The sequence below is a fragment of the Macaca nemestrina genome, chromosome 14, assembly GCF_043159975.1.
Source record: "Macaca nemestrina isolate mMacNem1 chromosome 14, mMacNem.hap1, whole genome shotgun sequence".
Classification (NCBI taxonomy): Eukaryota; Metazoa; Chordata; class Mammalia; order Primates; family Cercopithecidae; genus Macaca; species Macaca nemestrina.
The window spans coordinates 6,777,216-6,788,533 of record NC_092138.1 but is presented as its reverse complement, the minus strand read 5'-3'; positions in this window follow the sequence as shown (position 1 = coordinate 6,788,533).

Sequence of the window (11,318 nt, the reverse complement as noted above, 5' to 3'; positions counted from 1 at the left end):
CCTTGGCTGCCTTCAAGGAAAAAGATGTAGAAAAGGATGCTGACTTGGATGAGATGCAGCTAACCGTGAAAAGACTTGGGAAGGGGTCATTTTTTCAAAGAAAAAAGTTATTAATAGAAATGTATGACAATAAACACTAAGGAGACTGCTTAGCCATGTTATCCTTACAACCATAAACTTCCACCCGTGTACTTCACATTTAAATCCAAATCTCCCCACAGAAGGTGGAACTCTGATTCCTTTGTTATTCCAACAGCTGTGCTTATCAAGCATGGACAGCAGGAATTCTCATCCTGCAGACTGACTTTGCATCCCATAAGGTAACTGCTATGTGTACCCCCCAAATTAATATGCTGTGGCCTCCTACAAATTTATATGTTGAAGTCCTACCCTCCAGTACTGAAGAATGAGACCTTACTTGGAAAGAGGGTCTTTACAAAGTTATTTATAAGGTTAACTGGAGTTATTAGGTTGGCCCTAATCCAGTGTGACTGGTATCCTGGTAAGAGGAGGAAATCAGGACACACACACACACACAGAATGACAATCATGTGAGGACGGAGAAGGCGGCTGTTTACAAGACAAGGAGAGAGGCCTGGAACACATTCTCCCTCACGGCCTCAGCAGGGACCAACTAGGATGACACCTTGAAACCAACTTCAGGCCTCCAGAAGTGTGACACATAATCCATTTCTGTCATTTAAGACGCCTAGTCTGTGGTACTTTGTTACAGAAGCCCTAGGACACCAACATAGAAACCAACACTTCCAATCTGATTTTTATTTATTTTATTTATTTATTTATTTATTTATTTATTTATTTATTTATGTTAGAGACAGGGTCTTGCTCTGTTGCCCAGGCTGCAGTGCAGTGGTGTGATCACAGCTCACTGCAGCTTCCAACTCCTGGGCTCAAGTGATCTTCCTGCCTCAGCCCCCTGAGTAGTTGGGACAACAGGCACATGCTATCACCTCTGTAATTTTTGCATTTTTCTTTTTTTAAAATTTTTGAGGAGACAGGGTCTCGCTATGTTTCCTAGGCTGGTCTTAAACTCCTGGCCTCAAGCGATCCTTCCACCTTGGCCTCCAAAATGCTGGGAGTACAGGCGTGAGCCATCTTGCCCAGCCCAGTCCTGAAGACGGTTCTGTCTGCAGTGGAAAAGGGTCAGGACTAGTAGAACTTTGCTATCTATTATTTCTCATATTTATCAAAAATGTCCTCCAACTATAGAATTAAGAATTGGTTTTCTCCAGAGGACCACTGGAAATGTTTCAAAAACCCATATTTTACTCTTCTTTTGTGAAATACATTGCAAGATAATGAAATCCTTTCCTGGACACCCAGCTGGCTTGTGTGTGAAGTGATTATGTCTGCCCTTCACCTCATCTTTCCCTCACCAAAGGCGAGAAAAAGGGTGGATGGAGAAGAGAGAAACAATGAAGTCATTTTTAATGAAATGCTTGAAATAGGCCCATTCTGAATGAGGCTGTTCAAATGTAGACACTATTTTCTGTAGTTATATTTCACATTGTCCTGAGTTCCCTGATGGCACTTCTTGCTCAAAGTCCAAGACTTGGCCATCAAATGTGAGCCTGTTGAGCTTGGGCTTCACAAACAGTCACATTTGAGCAGAGTGTTAAAATATTGTAATTATCCAGAAAATAATTCTTGGTGGAAAACATTCTCTCTTTTAAAATGGGAGGGCTCTGGACGGCTGAATAGGACATTCTGCGTCTCAGTGGTGTGAAACTAACTGGCCTGGGGCTACCCCTTACCTTGAGTTGCTGCGGAATGAATGCACCCTGGCTGAGGAGTGCTATCTCTGCAACATCCAGCCAGTCTCAGCCAGTCCCCGGCAGCTGACTAATTAGACTACACCCAAATAAGGCAAACGCTGAGCGTAGCCAATCCGGCTATTTCTGTGCCTCACTTCTCTTTCTCTGAACCTCTTCAGGTTCTGAGGGCTGCCCAACTTGCCAGTCTTCTTTGCTCAGATAAACTCTGTTAAATTGAATTTGTCTAAAGTGTTTATGTTAACAATGGTGAAGGAGGGCTAGATGTTAGCTCCCTGCCTTCCCTGCAGATAACAAGCAGATGGTTTCCCAATTTGGGATGCGTGCCTAATGAGAGACAATAGGGCCTGGGAAGACAGTTTGGCCCCACGAGGAATCTTTTCACCAAAATTGCAGGAGTTCATGCCAGTTATTAGGGTGGCCCTAATCCAGTGTGACTGGTGTCCTTATACCAAGAGGAAATTAGGACACACACAGGGATAACGACATGAAAAACACGACTTGAATGCTATTACTGTGTTTATTCTCATAAAGAAAAAAAGTAAGTTCTATTCCTTGCTGCCACCAGAACTTAAGCATTATACCTTTCAGAGAGAAAGGGATGGGGAAAATCAGGAGCTAGGATACAAGACAGTTAAAGAACTGCCTGTGGCAACCTTTTTCCCAAGCAAGAGGACCCGCTGTGCCTCTGCAGGCCAGAACAAAGCTCTGCAAAGCACACAAGCAATGGAGTCAGGGGTGGACGCAAACACCCTCCTTGGCAGTGTGGCTGGAAAATTCACCACCATCATCCCCTTGACTAGCTGCACGAGAGCTCCAAATCTTGGGAGCAAGTTCCAACACTCGCTTGCCATCTAGCAGACGTCAGAGACCTACTTTGCCTGAAATCACTCACTGGGCAATTAATGGTGCTCCTAAGGATTCATTTATGCACTCATCATTCCTGGCAGTGCTTGTTTGGCAAAAGCTGCTTGTTCCCAGGAGCCAGAGACAGCTCTCAGTAGCCAGGGCTGATTCAAAATTGCATCCTAGGAAGTTCCCGTTCATAAAATGGAGTTCCCCAGAGAACAGACCAAAGGAAACCCGGAACTCCCACGGGGTGGAGAGTTCTCTGGAATCCTCAGGTTGCCTTTATATGTCTTTTTGGCTTTGCTCTATCCAGGTAAAGCCAAGATAATGGCTTTTTCTTGGCTACTCCAAGCAAGCAAGGGGCTGGGAGACAGAGTGTGGCGGAGCCCTGGGGGTCCTCCTCCCGTACAGAGCCTGGGCAGTCTGCTCAGAAGGGGCCAGGGCATCAGGAAACCTGAATTTATTTTATTCTAATCTGTATGATACTACAAGGTGATTGCATCAGTACACATTTGTCAAAACCCATAGAATCTACAATACCAAGGCTGAACTCTCATGTAAACTGTGGACTTTGGGTGATAATAATGTGTCAGTGTAGGTTCATCAATTTTACAAGTTTGCCACTCTGGTGTGGCATGTCCATAGTCAGGGAGGTTGTGCCTCTGTGAGCGCAGCAGGGCAGGGTACCTGGGAACTCTCTGGACTTTCCACTCAATATTCCTGGAAACCTAAATCTACTCTAGAAATAAAGTTTATTGATTCAAAAAGCTCATATACTAATTTCTGCTCTGGGCTTTATATGACTTTTTCTGTCTAATTTCTTTACAGTGTTTTATTCTTTTTTACAAACCTTAATCTGAATATATTAATATATTTTCAGTCTTAGTTTAGTAGTGCATTTCAAGTTTATAAATATTCTTTTTATGTAGCACTTTAGCTGCAAGGCACACATTTTTATTTTCGGTATCTTCTTGTTATAAATATTTGAGGATCTCTATTGTTATTTTCTCTTTAGTATGTGACTTATATTTAGGTGTATATTTTTAATTCTTAATATGTTCCCTTTAGTCACATTGAAGTTGGAGCACATGGTTTCTATGACACATACTCTGAATTCGGTTTTTGGGGGGGAAATAGCATATGATTGGTTTTTATAAATATGCTACATAACCTTAAAAAGAATATAGATTCTCTAGTTACTGAGTGCAACAGTCTATCCTGAGTCTATCTACTCAAGAGGCTGTGGCAGGAGGATCACTTGAGCCAGGAGTTGGAAGCTGCAGTGAGCTGTGATCACACACATTGCTTGGGTGTTTGTATCAAATCAAGCTTATTAATTGTATAGCCCAAATTTTCTATTGCCTGACTAATCATTTATCTGATAGAGTAGTTTGTGATATAATTTTATCAAAATATCCCACTTTTCCATTTCTTCTTGTAATTATGTCAATTTTTACTTCATATATTTCAAAGCTATGTTGATGAGTGCATATAAATTCATGACTGTTATTACATCTTGGTATGTTATTCCTCTTTTCATAATACATCATCTATTTTAATCCCTATTTATGCTGTCTGCCAAATTCTATTTTGCCTGTTAGAAATATTGCTGCATAAGCTTTCTTTTAATTGCGACTTGTCTGGTATATCTGGAAATCTGAATTTAAATTCTGGCTCTGATTTTAACTCGTTATGCATTAGGTGGAAGGCTGAGACAAGCCACTCAACCGCAATTTCCTTATTGGTGAGATTAAAATACTGGGCTGGACAGATCCCAACACCTCCAGCTCTGATATCCGGTTTGCAGCCTGTTTAGCAGTCACCGCAGGGGCTGGTTAGCACCTCCTCCCTGGCCCTTCTCAGCCCTGCAGCACCAACCTCCTACCAGAGATGACTGCATGGGGTGGTGTAGTCATATATTCTTTTCTTTGCAAGGTTAAACTCCTCTGAAATGGAACTCGGGGAAACCGCATTCTACAGCAGGCTCAGGGATCTCCTCTTTGACATTATCTAATCCTCAGTTTCAACATATTTTATTTTCTAACTAATCTTGTCTTGATATGGGGGGAAATCAAATTTACCATTAAGCTTCCCAATTTCTGTTAGCTCAGTTTGAACCCCTCCTTTGGGTTTGACCGGGCTTTTTAAGGCACACACTGAGTCTTCTGCGGACACTCTAGCTATCAGAGAGGCTCCTGTCTTCTGAGCAGTCGGCTCACCCATTTCTCTGTCCCAAATGGCATCCAGGTGCAGGGAGGCACATCCCAGCCTCCCGGCATCTGAGGAGCTCATTCTCTGGATTAGCTGCCCACTGCCCAGCTGTCTCACTCTAGTCTCTGGCTCCACTTGCTCTGCAGCTGCCTTTACTCCCCAATGCTGCACAAACGGGGCTCAGGGGTTGCTCCTGGGAGGTCCCCATCTCAGCCCCTGAGGGCACAAATCCTTCGGGGTCTGTGTGCAACTCCCACTGGGTCCCACCCTCAGCTCCTACTCTGGGGTCCCTGTGCACCTTGTTCTGGTGCCCTCGAAAGCTCCAACCAGCAATCTCAGGCACAGTCCTTGTCCTGTGGCTTCCACAGAGAAAGGGCCCCAGGCTAGGCCATCATCTGAAGCTTCACTCTCAGCCATTGCTGCTCCGCCATGGCTGTCTTGGGAAATTCCAGATAGGAACAGGGACAAGCCCACACTGCATTGCACTCCACCTCACTCCATTTTGGGTCTATACCTTCTCACAGAGGGCGGATAACATCCTCACCTTGGCCCTGTGCTTCCCTACAAACCTCCCTCTCCAGTGCATCCCCCTGCCCACCTGGAGGCATGAGACCCCTCCTCTGGCTCCCTATTGAGGGATTCCCCTGTGCAGAGCCTCAGGTCTCTCTGCCTTGGCTGAGAGGGCATGTATGGTCAGAACTGCTCATCTTCACTCTTTATATATGATGGCAAGTTTGGGAATTCCAAACTCTCTCCCCACAAATCTGGGCTTGCTTTCTCACCCAGTGCTTCAAGAGTTTATCTTAGAAGTCAAAAGCTAGACATCGTCTCTTTCTCTTTGTTTTCATCCATAAAACGTCTAATCTTCCCCAGATAACATAAGGCCCTGGCTGAAGAAGGAGATCACATTGAAGAAGGTAGAAAGCACAGGTGCATCAATATTTTTTCAAACATTTGCTATCCTGCCATCTAGAAGAGGGAGTTTTACTTCTTCTTTTTTTTTTTTTTTTTTGGCAGTCTCACTCTGTCACGAGGCTGGAGTGCAGTGGCATGATCTTGGCTCACCACAACCTCCGCCTCCCTGATTCAAGCAATTCTCCTGCCTCAGCCTCCCAATTAGCTGGGATGACAGGTGTGTGCCACCATGCCCAGCTAATTTTTGTATTCTTAGTAGAGATGGGGTTTCACCATGTTGGCCAGGATGGTCTTGATCTCTGGACCTCATAATCCGCCCACCTCAGCCTTCCACAGTGCTGGGATTACAGGCGTGAGCCACCACATTCGGCTGCTTTTACTTCTTTAAGGGGTTCAAAAGTCTCATTCTGTTGATTGGCAGAGAGGGCCGTTGAAGTGTTCTGGGAAAAAAAACCCTCCCTCATGCCTTATTTCACAGGTTTAGACACATGGAGAAGAGACCATATTATAGGACATCATCTGTGGTCATTAAACAGGTGTGTTCTTTCAGGGATCGTGGAAATATTTTTACCATTTTGGCACTTTATATCATGCTATATTGCCAAATACTTTCTACCCCTACAGTAATTATGATTATCCACACATTAAGGGGAAACCAGAGCTAGTTTTTAATACTGATAAAGGATAATGTTAGCATTAACAGTGCTGGCTTGGAAAAAAGCCCAGCTGTGCTTGGATCTTGAGGGTTCCAACGAGACCTTCTTCTCCCCTTTATTTCAGACAGCTGGGGCTCCCCAACTCTGATGCCCCTGAAGCTGGGCTTGTGGGTTACCCAACTGGCTTGCTTTTCAAGACTGTGCACTAGGAGATCGGTAGAATTTCTCTGTGCCCTGGTCTCAGTCCAGTAAGAGATTATGAGTGTAAAATACCCAGCACTCATTAGAGGTGGGTAAATAGGAAAACACCGACATTTGCCCTTCGAATTTGGCAAAATAGGAAAGTTCATTCTCCTGACCCACGGAAACTGTAAGATAATAAATGTTTGTTGTTTTAAGCTGCTATGTTTGTGGTCGTTTTTTCAGCAACAGAAAGGGAATCCACTGAATTTCGGAATTCTAGCGCTTTTTGAACTCTTTATGCCCCCGCCCCCCATTTTTTAATGGATAGGAAAGGTGGAAACACTCACCACATGTATCTTGTGTACACACTAGGGAAAGTTTAACAGTTGCTATAAGAACTTGCTTGGACCCCTGCCTTTCTAGCCTTCCTCTATGTAGTTATCAAAGTATAATAGACAGGACCTGGACAGACCCAGTAAGACAGACCTTTACTGCTTTCATGGAGAGGCAAGAGGTGGGAGTTACCCAATGCATGGGGAATACTTCCTTGGCTCGAATGACTCAGCATTGTCCTCCCATTTGAGGTCCACGAAGAGAAATTACATATATTTTAATATTTTTCATTCATCACTAGCACCAAATGATAAAAAGAATGAGATGGATGGATGGATGGATGGATGGATGGATGGATGGATGGATGGATGGATGGATGGATGACTGGGTGAATGGATAGGTGGATGACTGGGTAGATGAGTGGGAGTGGATGAGTGGGTGGAGGATGGATGGATGGATGGATGGATGGATGGATGGATGGATGACTGGGTGAATGGATAGGTGGATGACTGGGTAGATGGGTGGGAGTGGATGAGTGGGTGGAGGATGGATGGATGGATGGATAGATGGATGGATGGATGAGTGGATGGGTGGATGAGTGAATTGAGTAGATGGGTGGATGGTTGGATAGATGGGTGGATGGTTGAATAGATGGGTGGGTGGGTGAATGGATAGATGGACAGATAATGAATGATGAATGGATATATGAAAGTCAAGCATGCTGTTAGTCTCTTGTGAGCTTCAGCCTATTCTAGGACCTGGACTTACATTTTGTTTCTGTAATGGAAATGTGTCCCTGTCTTTGCCCTTGCCAGCCTCCTCACCTATACCCCGAAAGGTGCAAGGTTGCCAGCCAGCCTGTCTTGATTACTGCATCTTCCCTATTCCTGGACCCTGGATCCCAGTCTGAGCTGAACAGCCATGTCCTGGAACCTTGGCTGCCACTAACTGTGGTCTTACAAATTTCCTCCATGAATGGCCTTGGGGTTAAACCTAGTTTCTGCCTCCACTCCACGCTCATGGCTCTACAGTCCTCAGGAATCCCTCTCCCCTGACCTGGCCTGTCTAACTGTTGCCCACCCACTCCCCTCCCTGACAGGTGCTGTAAAACGTAGTCTCAGCAGGCATGCACCACGCCATATGGGATATTGTAGAATACCGTGTGGTTACTATTTCGGGGAATACGCTCACATACTATTTTGGGGAATACACTTGCAGAAACATGATGATGGCAGCCACCTCCGTGTGGCTTGCATGGAAGCAGGAAAAAGTGTTTCCAGCTCCTACGCTTGGCTCCTACGTGCTCCATTGCATAGGCAAGGTCGGGGGACTGTGAGCTCACCAGGGAAACTGCTGTAGAATGGGATTAGCCCCTCAGGCTTTATTGAGGTGGGTACACTGAGCTACCTGACTTGCTCTTTTGGCAAGGTTAAGGTCTCGTGGGGGCCATGTTGGACAGCGGTCTGGGCAGCTGTGGAAGTGGACAGTGCTCTGGTCTCAGGAGAGGAAGGTGTCATGTCCTGCTTCAGCCCAGCTCTCCCCTCACTGCCATCTGGCAAGGTGGGAGCGCTAAGCAGACCCTCAGGAGCACCCACCAAGGCCAAGCAGAAGCACACGGGTTCATCAAGGCCACATAAAAATCAAAGAGGCCGGAGGTGGGTTTCCTTCCCAATCCCACATGAAGCACGATGCTGGAAAAGTCACTGTGAGGAGCTTTACAGGTTTTTTGAAAAATTCATGAAGATTACATAATTTTCAGTTAAAGTATCATTTTCAGCCCCAGATTAATGTGCTTCTTAGGACAGGGCCACTTCTTAAAGGCCTAGCACTAAAAAATGCCTCCTTTTTTTGTCCAACGGATTCTGCTTTAGACGCATTTTTTCAACTGTCCCTAATAACCGTTCTGTGCGTGGGTGATTAATATTACTCCAATTTCCAGTGGAAACAAATGAGCGAGGCCACACAGCTAGTTAACAGCAGAACCAGGGTTCAAGGTGTGCTCAGCTAGCTCCACAGGGCAAGATTCTGGCAGTGCGACACCCTGCAGGTCAAACGAAGGAGGCAAGAGGCTCGTCGGGACCTGGTGACTTTACATGGAAGTCGCTGTAGGAAGAGTTTTCTTGCTTGTTTCAGTTCAATTCTCAGCCCCATATCCTGGCCAGGGAGGTGCCAGAGGCCCCCAGGTTTGGGTGTTCTCAGAGCTAGCACCCAAGGCCAACTCCAGCACTTGGCTCTGTGAATGTGTGGATGCCATTTAGCCTCTCTAACCTCTGTTTCTCACGTGTAACATGGGAAAGCTAACAGTACCCACATCTCATACCATGGTTGTGAAGAAGATACTTTTGTAAAGTACCTAAGCCAGTGCCTGACACAAAATAAGCACTAAATAATTGTTAGCTGTGGTTATGAATCATGCAACAGATGTTGGTTTCATTGAAGAAAAGGTGTCCTTGATGGTTAGTACCTACAGGAAAGAGCCCTGGACACCTGATGTGAACAGGAACTTGTTACGATTGATGTTCCACGGCAGAGCATGGGGTCGGAGATGGATGACATGGGTGCCGTGGATGAAGGTGAGGATGCAGGAAATGCTATGCTGCCTCCACTTGGGGCTTGAGATACTACTCAACAGCCCTCTCAGAGAGGTCAGTGAGCACATCAGTCTTCTTTTTTTTCTTCTTCTTCTTTTTTTTAAAGACAGGATCTCATCGTTGCCCAGGCTGGAGTGTAATGGTGAGGTCATAACTCACCGCAGCCTTGAACTTCTGGTCTCAAGCGATCTTCCCACCTCAGCCTCTCAAATAGCTAGGGTTACAGGCATGTGCTACCACTCCTTATTTATTTTTTTGTTTGTTTGTTTTTGAGATGGAGTCTTGCTCTGTCGCCCAGGCTGGAGTGCAGTGGCACCATCTCAGCTCACTGCAACCTCTACTTCCCGGGTTCAAGCAATTCTCCTACCTCAGCCTCCGTAGTAGCTGAAATTACAGGCGCTTGCCACCACAACTGGAATTTTTCTATTTTTAGTAGAGACAGGGTTTCGCCATGTTGGCCAGGCTGGCCTCAAACTCCTGACCTCAAATGATCTGCCTGCCTCAGCCTCCCAAAGTGCTGGGATTACAGGTGTGAGCCACCATGCTCAGCCTAATTTTTAAGAAATTTTGTACAGATGGGGTCTCGTTATGTTGCCCAGGCTGATCTTGAACTCCTGGCCTCAAATAATCCTCCCACCTCACCTCTCAAAGTGCTGGGATTATAAGCATGAGCCACCATGTCTGACCCAAACAAGTCTTCCTGATGACAAACCTTGAATTTATCAGCCCAAAACAGCCTTCTGCTAGATGGGGGCACTCCTGACTACAATATCCGTCACGATGAAATGTGCATTTCCATTTCCCCCAGCCAGCGCAGAAGCACGCACAGCTTGTTTTCTGTGTATGAATGTTAATGGTGTCTGTGCTGGATGAAACACGGGTTGCAGAGTGTGTGAAGCAAGCCCCTGCAGAACCTGGAGCCACTACTCAGCACGGGGTGGTACTTTACAAAGAGCGCTTTGATGTGGTCGGCCGCAGTCAGAGCTGCCCAGCAGCCTCTCCTGCAGCGTCTCCAGTGGCATCGCACACACCCAAGCCCAACGTGTCATTCTCATCTTTGGAACGAATCGTAGCTTATAGAACGCTCTGGAAATGTTGCCAGAGAATGAAGAAAGGTGTTAATTTGACGATTTAAACTCAATAAAAGGGCCTCCTTGTTAGTAAAGGACAATTTCAGACGGGAAAAAAACTAAAACAACATTGAAACTGCTATTGAAGTCATCCAACTTTACAGTGTCTTAGAGGGAGTCGTGTTTCTTAAACAGAATCAATACTAAAAATAGCAATGAAAACAAATTGGTGCCTTCTTCGAACTACAAACAGTAACTTGAGGATAGCAGTTCTTTGGGTCTGAAAGTCCCAACCAACACTAGGGCAAGGCTGTAAGTCAGTGCCTTGTTCACTCAGTATCCCATAAAATGCTCCTTCATCCACACTTTTGGTTTTTCAAATCACATGAACCCGGGAGGTGGAGCTTGCAGTGAGCTGAGATCGCACCACTGCACTCCAGCCTGGGTGACAGAGCCAGACTCTGTCTCAAAAAAATATATATATATCTGTGTGTATATATACACATATATGTCCATTTTTGTACTCTCCTTCCTCATAGCAAATAGCGTATGTACAGGGATAGAGAAATGAAGATAAAATGACACTTATTTAACTGTCAAGTGCTTTTTTCTTTTTTCTTTTTGACTCGGCCTTCCTTTTTTCTTATTTTCCTTCATTTGTTATATTGTTTTTCCCTCCCACAGGTTTTTCATTAACCAGCCCAGGAGTTCTTAACT